The sequence below is a fragment of the Mus musculus genome, chromosome 7 (assembly GCF_000001635.26).
Source record: "Mus musculus strain C57BL/6J chromosome 7, GRCm38.p6 C57BL/6J".
In the NCBI taxonomy this organism is placed as follows: Eukaryota; Metazoa; Chordata; class Mammalia; order Rodentia; family Muridae; genus Mus; species Mus musculus.
In genome coordinates this window covers 75,783,231-75,798,615 of record NC_000073.6, presented here as the reverse complement: position 1 = coordinate 75,798,615, position 15,385 = coordinate 75,783,231, and positions in this window count along the sequence as shown.

Below are 15,385 nucleotides of genomic sequence, written 5' to 3'. Positions count from 1 at the left end.
TGAAAGTATAACTGTAAAAACAAAATTCTATGCCTTTAGGCCCAGGCTTGGGAATGTGACCTCTGTGACTTAATGCTCCAAGGTATGCTAATCATAAAACAGATAGCAACATTCCACCACCCACCCGCTTCCTGGGTTCAAAGAGTGTTCATTCAAAGAAAGCCACCCTGACCATTGCCGGAACCCGCTTTGCAAATGTGCTAGTGTTAGGGGCTCTTAGAAACTGTCTTGAGAGATAACCGGAACAATTACCGGGTATTCCTTGTGACTCTTGTGACTTTGCACTTCTGACCCGTCCAGCAGGTCCAGTTATTCGAGGGTCTCGAGGGGACCTTCTCCTAAGAACCAAATGGGGGGAGAGAAAAGACGTACACCAAGTGCAAGGAATGACACGGAATCATTCTGAATAGCATCAAGGTGTCACTGTATTAGCAAGGCTCAAGGCTTAAATGCACAAGCAAAAGGGGAAGTACTTCTCAGCAGGAGGAATGGGGCAGCAGAAATTTTTCTTTTGGCGACTACACGGGGAAGCAGGAACTTGGTGGTATCAAGGTACATCTTGAGGTCAGGACATCCGGTACTGACTTAGGGCTGGAACAATCTGTGGTTGTTCTCTGAGTGGTGCGTCGGTGGCCCGCTTTTGACCCCCTTTTCTTCTGGGGGGAGAGGCCCAATTCAGAGATCAGGACAATTGTGTTGTCTTAATAGCTCCCAACACACTTCCTTGGGACTCTTAACTGGTATCTTTGGTATTTTCCAACAACACCCTCCCTGCTTCCTTGAGTTGTGGTTTCTTCCTTAAAATACCCCCTTACCCAGCTACTCGGGCGCCACGGTCCTCTACCCCTGTGTGGTGTATGACCGTGGGCCTGAGAGCACTCTTGAATCGGTTTGCAGCAAGACGTTTCTTGTGAGTGATTTGGGGTGTCGCCTCTCCTGAGTCAGAATGTGGGGGAGTCCTCACGTTGTGGGTCTTTCATTGGGCTGTGGCTACACAAATGGGACATTTTAAGCGACTGTTTGTTTGTTAGATGGGATTTTAATGGTTGTAATTTAAAATTACAAAATGGTCTACTATTTACATCTTAATCTGTTAGCTGGGGCCACAGGGATAGTTGAGTACCTAACTAATGAGACCCCGGGATGGGTTGAGTTGAGCAAGGGCTTAAGGTTAGTATGGGCCCCTTTCACACATTAAAAAAATAAAAATAAAAAAAGACACACAATGTCCATCTCATGCTTCTATATGTACAGGCACGCGCACACACACACAAACACACTCACACATACACAACTGAGGGCTTGGCTAGGAATTTGAAAGAAAGTGTCTTGATATTTGCAAGTTTTGAAATGCATCAGAAAAAGAATAACATGGCTTGAGGGATAAAAAGATATATTAATATATGTGGTATGAAGTAGACTAAAATGTGTAAGAATCTAGGTAAAATATAGATGTACATTCGATGAAAAATTATTCAAACTGACAAGTGTGATTGAAACTATTTCTCATTTTTGAGAAATGAGTTCTACTTGTATTTTATTAAATTTGAAAACGATCCTCCCATCCATCCCCAGCTCCACATTCTTTATGTCTGGTTGCCTTAGCAAGTCACCTTGTGGTCCTGGTGAATTATTGGGTACGATTATTCACCAGTAACACACATTAGACCTATGAAATGAGACATAAGGCACCTAGGGTAATGTGAGTCTGAGAGCTGAAGATGACAATGACAGAAAACACCAGTGACGAGCCTTGAGAAGACTGGAGTGCATCAGCAAAGCAGTTCTCGCTGTCAGAGAGACCTGCACTCCAGGCAGCCTAAGGATTGACATTGCGCCCCCCCCACACACACCACCCCAGCCCTACCCCCACCTCCCACCGCTGCCTGACTGGGAGCAGCTGCCTGTGTAATTAACCTGCAGAGAACAGCGCTTCAGCCCTTGCGGTCTGAGTCAGCACCCACTGTCTGGCGGAGCAAGTGTCAGCCTTCCTTCACCACCCTCACTTCCTGGTTTAGTTTTGAGTCAGTCTGAAAACAGAGCCGCAGTTGGAAGGGGCACACATGTCATCACAGACTGAGGTTGTCCAACCCGGGGTTCCCTGGTTTTCAGACACTAGAGCAGCTTTAAGGGCTGATAACATCTTTCCTGATCCTTTGCCCCACTGAACAAAGGGACTGAGGGTGACCTGGGCAGATGGTGAAAACTGTGGCCTTACACAGCGCCCCCAAGGATCCAATCCACTGGCCTCTTCAGGTGGAGACAGAGAAACCTACTAACCTTAAACCCTTGCTCAACAAAAACCATCTCAGGATCTCATGAGTCAGGTACTCAACTATCCCTGTGGCCCCAGACAACAGATTAAGGTGTAAATAATAGACCATTCTGTAATTTTGAATTACAACCATTAAAATCCCACCTTACAAACAAACAGTCCCTTAAAATAGTCTCTTCCCTTAGAAGGTTGGACCATAGGCACCAACTCTCCACCCAACATGCCTTCGGCTCCCCAGAGCTCAACTGCTAGCTGCCTTACTCCCCTTGGGGAAGACAGGGTTAACCCCAGAGTCATTTCCTGACCTTAAACCTCCCAGGTTAAAGGGAGAGGGGATCAGAATAGGCCAGGATTTGATTAGAAAGGATATGCCCCAGACTTTGATTCCAGTTTTTTTAGTTGTTTCAAATAATTTTATTCACTGGTATCATGAAGCCTGAAAAATGAGACAAGAATTAAGATAATGAAATTTGCCCAGTCAGGAGTAGGGGTAGGGTGGAACACACAGTAATCCCAGCACTTTGGACACAGAGGCCAACCTGGTCTCAGATCAATTTCCAGAACAGCCAAGACTAATCCTGTCTCAAAAATAATAATAGTAATAATAATAATAACAACAACTAAAATAATAATATGAGAAATTTGCTCATCAGCCCATCCTGAGATAAACACAACCATGTTTACATGGTTGAAATTTTTAGTTGATGCCTATTTTGGGTTGTATGTTTTGGAGTGTTAGAGACTTGGGGATATGTGTGTTTTGTTTTTTTGTTTTTGTTTTTGTTTTGTTTTGTTTTGTGGGGCTGGGGGCAGTATTGTTTTTGAACCAGCTTCTCACTGTGTAGTCCCTGCTGGCCTCAAAGCCATGATCCTGCTGTCTATTGGGGGAAACAAGGGAAGCTGATTTTGACCTCTGATTTTAGAAGCTCCCACGCATGGTCCATGAACTCATTGCTTCAGGTCTGCGGCAAGGCAGGGCACTGTGTCAGAAGTGCGTGTGTGTGTGTGTGTGTGTGTGTGTGTGTGTGTGTGTGTGTAAGATTCTCACTTCAAGTCAGCCAGGAAGTGAAGAGAGACACAGAAGGGGTGGGGTCCCAGCAACCGCTTTCAGGGCACAGTCCCTACATGGCTCAACGTCCTCACACTCAGCCGCACTCCCCAAAGGTTCCATTATGTTCAAGTAACACCTAGCTGAAGCCCACGCTTGCAGTGGGTCTTTGGAGGACACGCAGACCTAACCTATCGCACTGGAGGAGTGACTCTTCCTCTTGAATTTGATGCTCCTTACCTGTAGGCTAAGGTACTCATGCCACATCATGGTTAGCGTGTCCATCCCATGATAGAAACAGACATATCGTCCGTCTGTCCCCTTCTGCATTGACAGTCATAAATTTCCAGGGTGGGTAAGAGTCCCGGGACAAGCCCCGCCCCCACAGAGTGACTACACTTGCTGCAGTGCCCAAGCCCCTTATCAGGGCCTGTTCTTTAGAAAAGCTGAGGTCCGCCACTCCTTCTCAGAGCTGGGTCCATAGAAGCACGTCCTGCTGTCAGGACCAGTTGAACTATGAACCAGGTTCATCAGGAGCCTGGATAGAGCACGGGGAAATAAAACAAGAGAGACTGATTTGGTGGGTATCCTAGCTAGGGTTCCTGTGGCTGTGATGAAACACCAGGACCAAAAGCGAGTTGGGGAGGATAAAGCTTTATGCTTTGACATATGCTTCACATCACTGTTCACTTCTAACGGAAGTCCAGGCAGGAGCTCAAACAGGGCTGGCACCTGAGGCAGGAGCTGAAACAGAGGCTAGGCAATTAGGACTGCAGGTTCCCCTTTTGTTTCCAGGGTCACTAAATACTGCTTTATCTGGAGGAGGGCGGCTGAACTGGCTAATTTAATAATTATAGGAACTTGGGTTAGGCAGTCCTGGGGGAGTAGTTTTCTCCCCCATCCCCCCAGGAATCTCCGTTGTTCATCTGAGAGGTAGTCCAACTGTATCTCTTGTTTGTTTTGAGACAACAGAGTTTCTCTTTGTAGCCCTGCCTGTCTGGGAACTCACTCAGTAGACCAGGCTGCCCTTAAAGCACAAAGCAATCCACCTGCCTCTGCCTCCTGAGTGCTGGGATAAAAGGCCAACTGTATCTTTTAATTGGAGGCAGAACTTTCAACTAGAAGATATTTTTTTGACAAAGGGTAGGGCAGGGAAATTTTGCTGGGTAAGTCTAACTGTGTCTCATTATCAGAAAATGTGTCTGTGGTTTTCAGTGTATGCAAAAGATCTTATCCCCATCAATTCTCTGTTAGTAAACACTTTATGAGCTACTTCCAGCAACTGGGACCTACTTATACCTTTAGTTTTTATCATTTTTCCCCCTAACATCTGGGGCTGACTGGGTGGCAAAGGAAAACTTTTTAGCAGCCGTGTTTAATTACTTTAAGAAGAATCTTAGCAAATGTTGGTTAAAGTTTCCTTGGTCAGTATTTGGTGGAAGGGAAAATTTGTTCCGTCCAGGCTGAATTCTTTGCCAGGGGTGGTTTTTGTGCTTTTTTTTTTTTTTTTTTTTCTTCAAAGAACGATGGATTTTGAATTTTCCAATTATACAGACAGCTGGTTGTTTAGGAGACAATCTTAAAATCTTAAAAGAGAAAGGAGTGGAACTTCCTGTTTTGCTTTAAGCTCAGTCCAGGGGAGAACAGGCAAAGAGAGGGAATGGTTCCCTGGGGGAAGGGCTTCCCCCTCCCCATGTGCATACCTTTTATTTTATATACATATATATATATTTTTTTTCTTTTTCCAGACAGGGTTTGTCTCTATAGCCCTAGCTGTGTGCATTCCTTTTAGAAGGCAGGGAGCCCTCAGAGGCTTGGCACCTCCCAGTCTCCACCTCCCACTGGACCAATTCTATGCTGGAGACAAGTGACAAAGCTGTGCTCCTGGAGTGGAAAGGTTTTTTGTTGTTGTTGTTGTTGTTTTGGTTTGGTTTGGTTTGGTTTTTGGTTTGGTTTGGTTTTGGTGGTGATGGTGATGGTGTGGTTTTCTGTGCAACCTGGCAGAGACAGAGGGATTCAGGTCCCCACCAGGAAGGGACACAATTCTTAAGCCAGGGCGTTCTCACACTAGTGAAAGCCACTGATCAATACGGGATTGACAGAAACTCATAGAAAGACACAGACACACAGAAAAGGGGACCAGGAGTGGCCACCAAGCATTTTTATGCCTAGACAGGTGGACAGACTCCAGTGCCATCTCACATCTCTAGTTCCCAGACACTAGATAACTATGTCTAGTGTGTTGTCTCTATGGTAATTGATCAAAAGTACTTTTTGTTGTTGTTGTTATCTTGCTCTGGGGGAGGATGAGAGAGGGAGAGAAAGGGGGGAGGGGAGAGGGAGGGAGAGAGAGAGAGAGAGAGAGAGAGAGAGAGATTCATCAGTTATTGGTAATATTCTGTTTTTTTGGTCCCCCTGGCTAACTACTACTATTTCAGCACTGTCTGAGACTTTAATTCTCACTATATGGCCAATTGTGTATCCTTTTAGTAAAATTAACGCCCTTAGGATAACTAGATTACTTTAAAGCAGGATGAATCCAGGATTTGACTCCTTCACTAAGAGCAGTGGGGGGTGTAACAGGTCCCCCAACATAGCACAACTCATTCCATAAAGGAAGCACCATTCAGGCCATAAAACTCAGCACATAGGCTGCACCACACACCAAAATGAAAACAAAGGCCTAATCCATCAAGGGTGGACTTCACATCCTAGTCCGCAGTTCTAGGAAAGTCTCTAAGTGTACAACCTTGCTCTTTGGCTCCTGAAGGTCTGCTGCTGCTTAACTGTTCTTGCTAACTGAAGTGTGTCAACCCAGAACCTGGCTTCTAAGCTTAAGAAATCACTCTGGCAAAGACCTAGTTTTTAAGAGCACTGACTGCTCTTACAAAGGACACATATTTGATTTCAGCACCCACATGGGGGCTCACAACCATCTGTGACTTCCTCTGGCCTCTTTGGACATCAGGTACATGTATGTTGTACACAGACATACATGCAGACAAAAACCCGACACACAGCCGGGTGTGGTGGCACACGCCTTTAATCCCAGCACTTGGGAGGCAGAGGCAGGCAGATTTCTGAGTTCAAGACCAGCCTGGTCTACAAAGTGAGTTCCAGCACAGCCAGGGCTACAGAGAAACCCTGTCTCAAAAACAAACAAACAAACAAACAAAAAACACCAACACGCATGAAGAAAAATAACAAAAAGCAAACAGAGAAACATGCCACAAGCCTGCTTCTGAGGGTGTCCCCGGACAAGCTAGGTGATGCTGTGAGGGGACCTCCTTGACATTCAAGTTAAAGAGACCAGAATCCAGCAGAAGCACAGGAAGGATTTTCAGACTTGAAGGTGCAGCCAGAGATGCTCAGCCAAGGACACTTGGGCATCCTTTCTTTCCTCCATCGTGGGTCAGTGGGTGACGGAGGATGCCCTGCATCCTTATTACATACACCAGGGAAGAACTGAAACTTCTCAGCAGCAAGGGAAGCAAACTGTGTGTCTTTGAGGGACTTGGGGCTGTTCTCCTGGCACTGGGAGAGGTTACTTAAGGACCACTCCTCACAGTTCCCCCTGAAGCCCTGGCTCACTGCCTCTCAGGATGACGGGCTTGTCTTAGTGACAACCCTATGAAAGTTGCCCCAGTCTGTGTTCCAACCTTCGGTGCCAAGTTCATTATCATGTTCTGTAAGGATCCTCTCTTTTTCTCGCCAACTCAAGAAAGTCCCTCAAACTGTGGGTAATGTCACGTGAAAGAGGAGGCTGTGAAAAATCTGGCAACAGTAAAAGTTGTGGGACTGTAACAGCCACAGAGTTTGTATGGAACCAAGCTTACACTGGATCGGAGATATTCCTTGCAGCCTCGACCCATGTTGCAAGTATCGTCTCCCCCCACTCCCCCTCCCCGCCCCCCAAGCCAGTGCTGGACAAGCCGACCTTGAACATTCCACCAGGCAAACCAAACAGACCTTAGATAAGCAGACCTTGAATATTCGAAATGATAGGCAGGATTTACGGACTGGGTTCCACAGGCCTTATTGGCCTGAAAAGAGACATCTGCTTTGGCTGCTTTGGTGTACTGGAATTTACAGCTGACAACATATGGAAACTTATCGGATTGGCTGCTGTACTTTTGCTATCTCGCAGTATTCTCCTGGGGATGGGTTTTGTGGTTTTTCCCTATATATACACTATACTGAATATCAAACTTGGAGATTTGATCAGAACTTCGTCTTGGCTTCATGTTTCTCTCCATCCCTGCCCTCTTCATTGCCAGCCCTTCCTTCAGGTGAGCCCTGCTGGCCAGTAAGCTACTGGATAGCTACAGTTGTGTTATGAACGTTCACTACAGCCTTGCTTCTGAGCACATGCATGCACACTTCGCAGTGCATGGACTGCTCTGCTCTGTTGCATGCTGCTGAGAACGCCACACACAGATCAGACCTGAGACTATTATGTGCTAGGAATCGCCGTGATTTCTTACTGTGCATCTAATGTTTTCTGCTCTTATGGAAACATAATGGTTCAGTCACAGACAACAAAGACTTGTGATATCTTCTTACGTCGTCCCACCGAGTTGGGTGATGGCTGGTTTAGTATGAGTTTGGAACACTGAGACTCACCTGAGCAAGGATCCTCGCTTGAAACAGTCCTGACTGTCCTGCTGAGGCAGGCCTGCAGAGGTCGGTGCTTTGTGCTAGCAAGGCAGATGAACAGAACAGAGGGAAGGCTGCTCACCCATCCTCTGCTTCTGTACAGCCTCCATCCCCCTACTGCTGCTGCCTCCTTCTTGCTATCAGAACCAGCGTTAACAGACTCCAGTTGTTGAGTGAGGACCAGTGGCTTCCAGGAACCTTCCATGCATTTGGTGTAGGACAGGGATTGTTGAAACATCCCTCTTTGTGGACTGAAAAACTACCAGATGTTGGTTTCTCCAGTGACACACAGCTGGGGGTGGGGGTGGGGAGGAGGAGAACAGGCTCCTCCCACTGCTGAGGCTCCCTGCCCCAAGATCCTAGAGACCACCAAGTTCTCTTCCTCTCAGGTATGAGACACGGTTGTTAATTTTTTTTTTCGAGACAGGGTTTCTCTGTTTAGCCCTTGCTGTCCTGGAACTCACTTTGTAGATCAGGCTGGCCTCGAACTCAGAAATCTGCCTGCCTCTGCCTCCCGAGTGCTGGGATTAAAGGCGTGTGCCACCACTGCCCGGTTTGTGACTTTTATTTGTGCTTTATGTGTATGGGTGTTTCCCTTGCTTGTATATCTGTGCTGTGTGCATACTATGAGGAGCTTTGGGGGCAGCTTGGCAGGAATCTGACTTTGGCCATGGACAAGGAAATGGACTTCAGGCAGGAATCTAATTTTAGGCTAGAAAGAGAAAGTAAGTTCAGACAGGAATCTATTTTTAGGGTAGAACAAAAAAGGAGGCTCAGATGTTTTGATCAACCTGAGGAGACCTTAGAAACAGCTATCATGGGAGTGATCAGGGTACTTTGTTTATTACCTTTAAAGGCGGATTGGGAGCTGGGCGGTGGTGGTGGCGGAGGCGTACGCCTTTAATGCCATCACTCAGGAGGCAGAGGCAGGTGGATTTCTGAGTTCGAGGCCAGCCTGGTCTACAGAGTGAGCTCTAGGACAGCCAGAGCTTTACAGAGAAACCCTGTCTCCAAAAAAAAAAAAAAAAAAAAAAAAAAACCAAGCAGATTGGGAAAAAATAAACCTGCCTCAGCCTCAGAACTAGCTGGGACCATACTATAATGTTGTCTAATTGTGTTTTTTTCTTTTTAATCCTCACTCCTGGGCTGGAGAACCTGTTGACTGACTGAGCTGACGTGGTCAGTGCACAATGTATGTGGAGGCCAGAAAAGGATGGCAGACTGTCTGGAACTAGAGTTAGGGACGGTGGTGAACACCATGTGGGTGCTGGGAATCAAAACCCAAGTCCTCTGGAAGAGCAGCCAGTGCTCTTAACTACAGAGCCATCTCTCCGTCCCCAGATAAATTCTTTTAACCCCTATACTCATCCTATCCGTGTGTTCCTCTGGAGGACCTGACTATACAGTGTGTAGCTATCAGAGATGTCTAAGGTTAGATTGGGTTGTGTCAGACAAACAGCACATCTATCTCACAGGTACAAACATTTGTATTCAGCTTTAATAAACAGCACAATTACGTGCACACCAAAGAGTTGTTTAAAAGAAATTATTTATGATCTACTGTCAGTAAGTGTTTGCTTTACCTACCTGTTTTATAGATCTCTGTACCTAGCGTGAGCTTTAGTTTGAATATCAAGTTGACACAATCTAGAGTCATCTGAGAAGAGGGTGTCAACCAGGGATTGCCTAGATGAGATATTGTGTGTACAGGTCTGTGTGGAGAGGATACTGATAACCTTAATAGATGTGGGGGCCCTAACAGTGGGAGACACTTTTCCTCCCTGAGTTTGGGTCCCGGATTGTATGAAGAGGCAGTAGTGGGCATGCAAACCTGAACTCACTGCTCTCTACTCTTGACTGCAGAAGTGTGGCCAGCTCTCCCAAGCTTCTACTCCCCCATGATGGACTGTAATCTGCAACCGAGTATAAATAAGCCCGTTTCCCCTAAGTTGATTTGTCAGGGTGTTTTACCACAGCCACAGGAAATGAAACATCTGTGGTCATGTAAACATTTCTCAGATGAGAAGGAAGGACTCGAGGCAAAGACTTAGGAAGCCCTGCAATAGGCACCTGGGCATCAGGTCTTCTGAGCACTGCTGGGAGGTTGCCCACCTCTGATGGTCTGCCTAGTAAATGGTAGAAGCCAGAAGTGGGCCTCCAGGTTAGGAACTGGCTGGGATCCACAGCGTGTGGATTACTTGAGATGGTGGGAACTGAGCTAGCTTGAAAGAGCACAAACCCTGCATGAACGCTCCTGGATTCTCTTAAAGGAATTTTGAGAATCTCCTCAGTCTTTCTTTTCTCTTCTCTGTTTTCAACCTCAGAGAATGAGTCAGGGTTCTCTGGAGCCATGCACATCCCAAGCCCCACTCTCTTTCCTCCACCATCCAGTCCTACTGGCAATCTGCCTCAGTCATGCCACACGGGGGAGATGTTCTCTGCCACCCCCTCCAGATGACAGAAATGTGCTTTATGCTGATGCTCAGGGATGTGATTCTTCTGTCCCTAGGGTGGGTACCAGAGACTAAGGAGTCGGGCACAGACCTGAGGACAGGTGAGTCTTCACAGTCTCCGTCCTCCTCATCAGGACTGTGATCATTATTCAGTAGTGACCATTATTAACCCAATTCCTGCCAGCTTTCTCAATCCTTGGCTGTTAGAAACTGCTAGAAATAACCAAGGACTCATGCCCAGTGCAAGACTGAATTTGGTATTTCCATGTGTCCTGCAGCCACACAGGACTTTAGACTGAACTTACAAACACTTGCTCCAGAGAACAGTGTGATGAGTTCCTACTTTGCTGAGGGAAGAACAAAGAAAAAAACAGACCTTGCTTTTCCAAGAACTCAGGAGGAAAGTGAGGTGAGAGAGTCAGAGTCAGAACAGACCCCTGGAGATGGTGGAACTTCAGACAGTGGGGCCTGAATAGGGAGCTGCTGTGATTTGCTTTGCTATCAGCTGAGGTTATGTACACTCAATGAGGAGCACAGTGTTTGGCTTACAGGCCATTACATGGAGCATCTCATACCCCAGTGATAAACATTAACAAGTTATCTTGAAACCAAAACTATCAAACAGGAAGCAGTTCTTGAGAAATATCTTGACACCCAGACAGTGGTCAGCCTATTCTTAGAATTTTGCCAGCCGAGGCTTACAAAATACAGTCAGAAGATTAACTTTAACTTATACCAACTTCACAATTCTATGGGCCTTCTGGCTGAAAGACCCCCCCCTCCCCCGTTTCTGGGGAGACCCTCGCTCTAGTCCCGGGATGAGCCAATGCCCCAATACTTGAGAGAAACCGTTCTTGATGCAATATTGCATGAGGTTTATTCAAATATTATCAGCATACTGAGGCTGAGCTTGTAACCCACACCGGGGCAGAGGAGATCAACCCCCAGTAATTGCAGTCCAGGGTTTTTAAAGAATGAATTGTAAAGTGAGGGAAGGATAGGTTAAACATCGTAAAAAAAAAAAAAAAAAAAAAAACAACAACGGGGGGGGGGGGGGGGGGGGAATGGTGAATTACAGCTCTCTCCCAAAAAGTGAGGGGAGGGTTAGATCACAGAGGCTGGGGAAGTTGTGTAAACATTGTAAAAACCAGGGATGGTGAATTACAGCTCACCTCTCTGGGAAAGTGAGGGGAAGATTAGATAACAGAGACAGACAGGGGAGGTTGTGTGAAACATTCTTGGTCCCTTTCCACAAAGGGTCAAATGCCTGGGTGGGTCACCCAGCAGTCACCTTTCTTTCAGGCTGAGGAGAAAAGAACAAAGAACCCCATGCTGGGCTTCATTTCTAGGGGCCTAAGAAACACATAGGAGTTGGGGTCTTACATGGCCAATTTGGAAATTTTGTGACTGCTTCTATCAAACCCTCTTTAGAGAACAGGCCCTTATATTTTCTCCAATAGCTATGTATTTGCCTTATGATTGCTCTCTGACCTCTGTTTGTCATCACACACCAAGGAGGCCTTGCTCTCTGGCAAGTCACTCCATAAAATTTAATGTATAGTATAAAATTCTCTCTCCATTAATATTTAGCCATCTATCTTCATTCTCATCATAGGCCCCTGTATAAGGTAAAGGTCCTGCAGTTATTCTTAACTTATAGGGTTCCCTGTATATAGGAGGGGCCCACCATCTGCCTCTAATTACTGCTTCCTTCCACAACTATTCTTACAGGAATGCCTAGCTCATTCTTAATAAACTCTTGCTCATCCTGAATGGGACTTTTAGGCCCCCTTCAAGCTTGAACTCTATGACTATCATCAACTTCATCTGCATTTTCTACAAACGATTCCTGTTGCTGCAATGCATTCATCACATCCCCAAATGTTCCATCCTTGATCAATCAAGGTAGTAATGATTTTTTATCAGAATCAGCAATAAGGACCAAGAAGGCCATGAGGAAGAAGGAAGAAACACAGATCACCCCACCGCAAAGAGCAATTGCTGAGCCTGTGCAAGTTTTACGGCTCCGTGCCAGTAACCTCCGGGAGACTGGGTTCCGGGGAACACCCGTCTCAGGTCTGAACATACTTTGTGCTGCATGTCACACAGACTCCACCGGAGTTGGTGTGGCAGGGGTTGGTCCTAGAGAGACATCCCTACTTCTTGTCACTGTCTTTGCTCCCTTCTTCCACATTTCTTTGTTAGCCTCAAACATTGGAGGAGAACGGTCACTTCCCGGATTGAATAATTGAAACAAGCTTTATTAAGGATGCACTCTGGACTTGTCAGCTGTCTGTCTCATCTGAATTCGAGATGTGCAAGAGCAATGGGGCAAAACCATAAGGTTAACAGGAAACATCTGCTTTTATGGGGGCGGGGGGGGGGAATAATCGAATATGAGAAAAATGCTGCGTAAAATCAAGAATCTACATTAGGTTGGTGGGGAGTCACACCTCATGGGTTTGGTGGTCTTTGTTATGGGCCAAGTTGTGTTGGAAACATATTTGCATGGCAATGGGCAATCATTTATCACTGGGACCCTGAATTAAGTGTAGGTTGAAAACATGTTTTCCATACCTCATGTTTTACATGTTCTTAGCCAGAAATGGAAACCTGTTCTCTTGGTTTATGAGGACTTTCCGACAATGTGGGTCATCTTTTGGTTCCACAGTCCTCATCACTATGACTCTCTCAGCTCAGGCCTAAACTGAGGCAGCCAGAGAACCACACTGGGAACCTCTCTAGGCTCCAAAGTGAGCCTTTCCCTTTTGGTCCCTCTGGTCCTTGTCAGAGTGACGGACCTCTCTCAGACGTGGGGGTCTCTGGAAAGGTTCTTTGTCCTCCCAATTCACATGACCTTCTGTGGACTTCTGGAAGAGTGAAGCTTGCTCCTCCCCCTTCTGCATTTCTGAGGGTGACAGGGCTTATTCAGTCAACCTCTGAACCCTGGAGTCAATTTTGCACAACACAGGGTCCCAGCTTTTCCAGGGATGCTGAGGGTCTGAACCCAGGTCTCCATGGTTTTGCCGCAGGCACTGAAGCAAAGGAGACAGCTCTCTAGACCTTGCCTTGCTTCTCTGGATGTTAGCACTTTTCTATTTAAGTTTATGATGCTCTGTGGGTAAGATTTGTGTAAGATGTGAAACTTGGGTTAAAGTTTACTGTTTTGCCGGGCATGGTGGTACACACCTTTAATCCCAGCACTTGGGAGACAGAGGCAGGCAGATTTCAGAGTTCAAGGCCAGCCTGGTCTACAAAGTGAGTTCCAGGACAGCCAGGACCATACAGAGAAACCCTGTCTCGAAAACAAAACAAAACAAAACAAAACAAAACAAAAAGTTTACTGTTTTGTGTGTGGCTGTTTAGTTGCTTCAGGAATGTTTTTGTGTTGTTTTTAAATAATACTCCTTCTGTGAGAAATAATTTCAGGGTTGCAAAGTAAGAGACCCCGATTCCAACTGAATGTCTGAACAAGACAAGCATGTCTTTTGATCCAGAGGATGCACTCAGAAGAGACACAGAGGCAGTGTGTGCATTCGGTTTGTCTAACTCAGGTGGTGACTGGATCTTTTCCCAATTGGCTGGAGTCAGACCTCACTGTATTATTTAATTGGCTAGTCTGAAAAGATTTGGTGAATGGGAAATGAAGGAAAGGAAAGAGTTATTGTCAGGTCTGGTGAAAATTCAACACCCAGGTTTTCTTTTTTCCTTTTCTTTCTTTCTTCCTCCTCTTCCTCCTTTCCTCCTCCTCCTCCTCCTTCTTCGGTGGTTCTGCAGCTTTATTTGGCATTCAGCAGGTTAGTTCTCACCCACATTGACTGTAGATCTTTGAATGTGGAACAGGCACGTAAGAGTAAGTTACCAATGTGTAGAGCTTGTTTGGTGACTCCTCATCCCCATTATGTTTTCTGGACAAATGTACTCGGATGCAATAAGGAACATTCCTTATTCCCTCAGCCCAGAAGGCTTTATTGAGCCTGGTGTCAATGGGCACATCTGGAGTTCCCCATTCCTTCATGGTCTTTGAGTGCCCTAAGAGCACACTACTTGAAGCCTACTCCATGGATGTGCATGTGAACATTGATGGTGTATTCTTGGGTCACCATCTCGTTGATGGCAGAACTGCCCTTCATCTTGCCACCCTTCTTTGCTACTTATAATTTCACCAGCAAACTGACAGGTCACAGATATAGCACAGCCTTGGGAACTGATATTGTGACAGAGACTCTTCAGGTGAAAACCCTTCTCCTCTGTTTCCTCCTCCTCCTCCTTCCCCTTTTAAAAGATTGTCTATTTTATGTATGTCCATATGCTGTCACTGTCTTCAGACACACAAGAAGAGGGCATCGGATCCCATTACAGATGGTTGTAAGCCGCCATGTGGTTGCTGAAATTTGAATGAACTCAGGACCTCGGAAAGAGCAGAGGCAGCAGCTGCTTCTTCTTCTTCTTCTTCTTCTTCTTCTTCTTCTTCTTCTTCTTCTTCTTCTTCTTCTTCTCCTTCTCCTTCTCCTTCTTCTTCCTCCTCCTCCTCCTTCATCCTCCTCCTCCCCCTCCTCCTCCTCCTTCCTCCTCTTCCTCCTCCTCCTCCTCCTCCTCCTCCTCCTCCTCCCCCCCACTTCATCTCCTCCTCCTCCTTCTTTTTGGTTTTTCGAGACAGGGTTTCTCTGTGTAGCCCTGGCTGTCCTGGAACTCACTCTGTATACCAGGCTGGCCCTGAACTCAAATCTGCCTCCCTCTGCCTCCCAAGTGCTGGGATTAAAGGTGTGTGCCACCACTGCCCGGCAGTATCTGGTCTCTTTTTTTTTTGTTTCTGGTCTCTCTTAATAATACATTTCTGAGTCACACAGAAGGAAAGGGGCATGAATACATTTCTGAGTCACACAGAAGGAAAGGGGCATGAGGAGAAACAGAACACATCTGACCCTTGGCTTATCTTCAGTGATGGTCAAA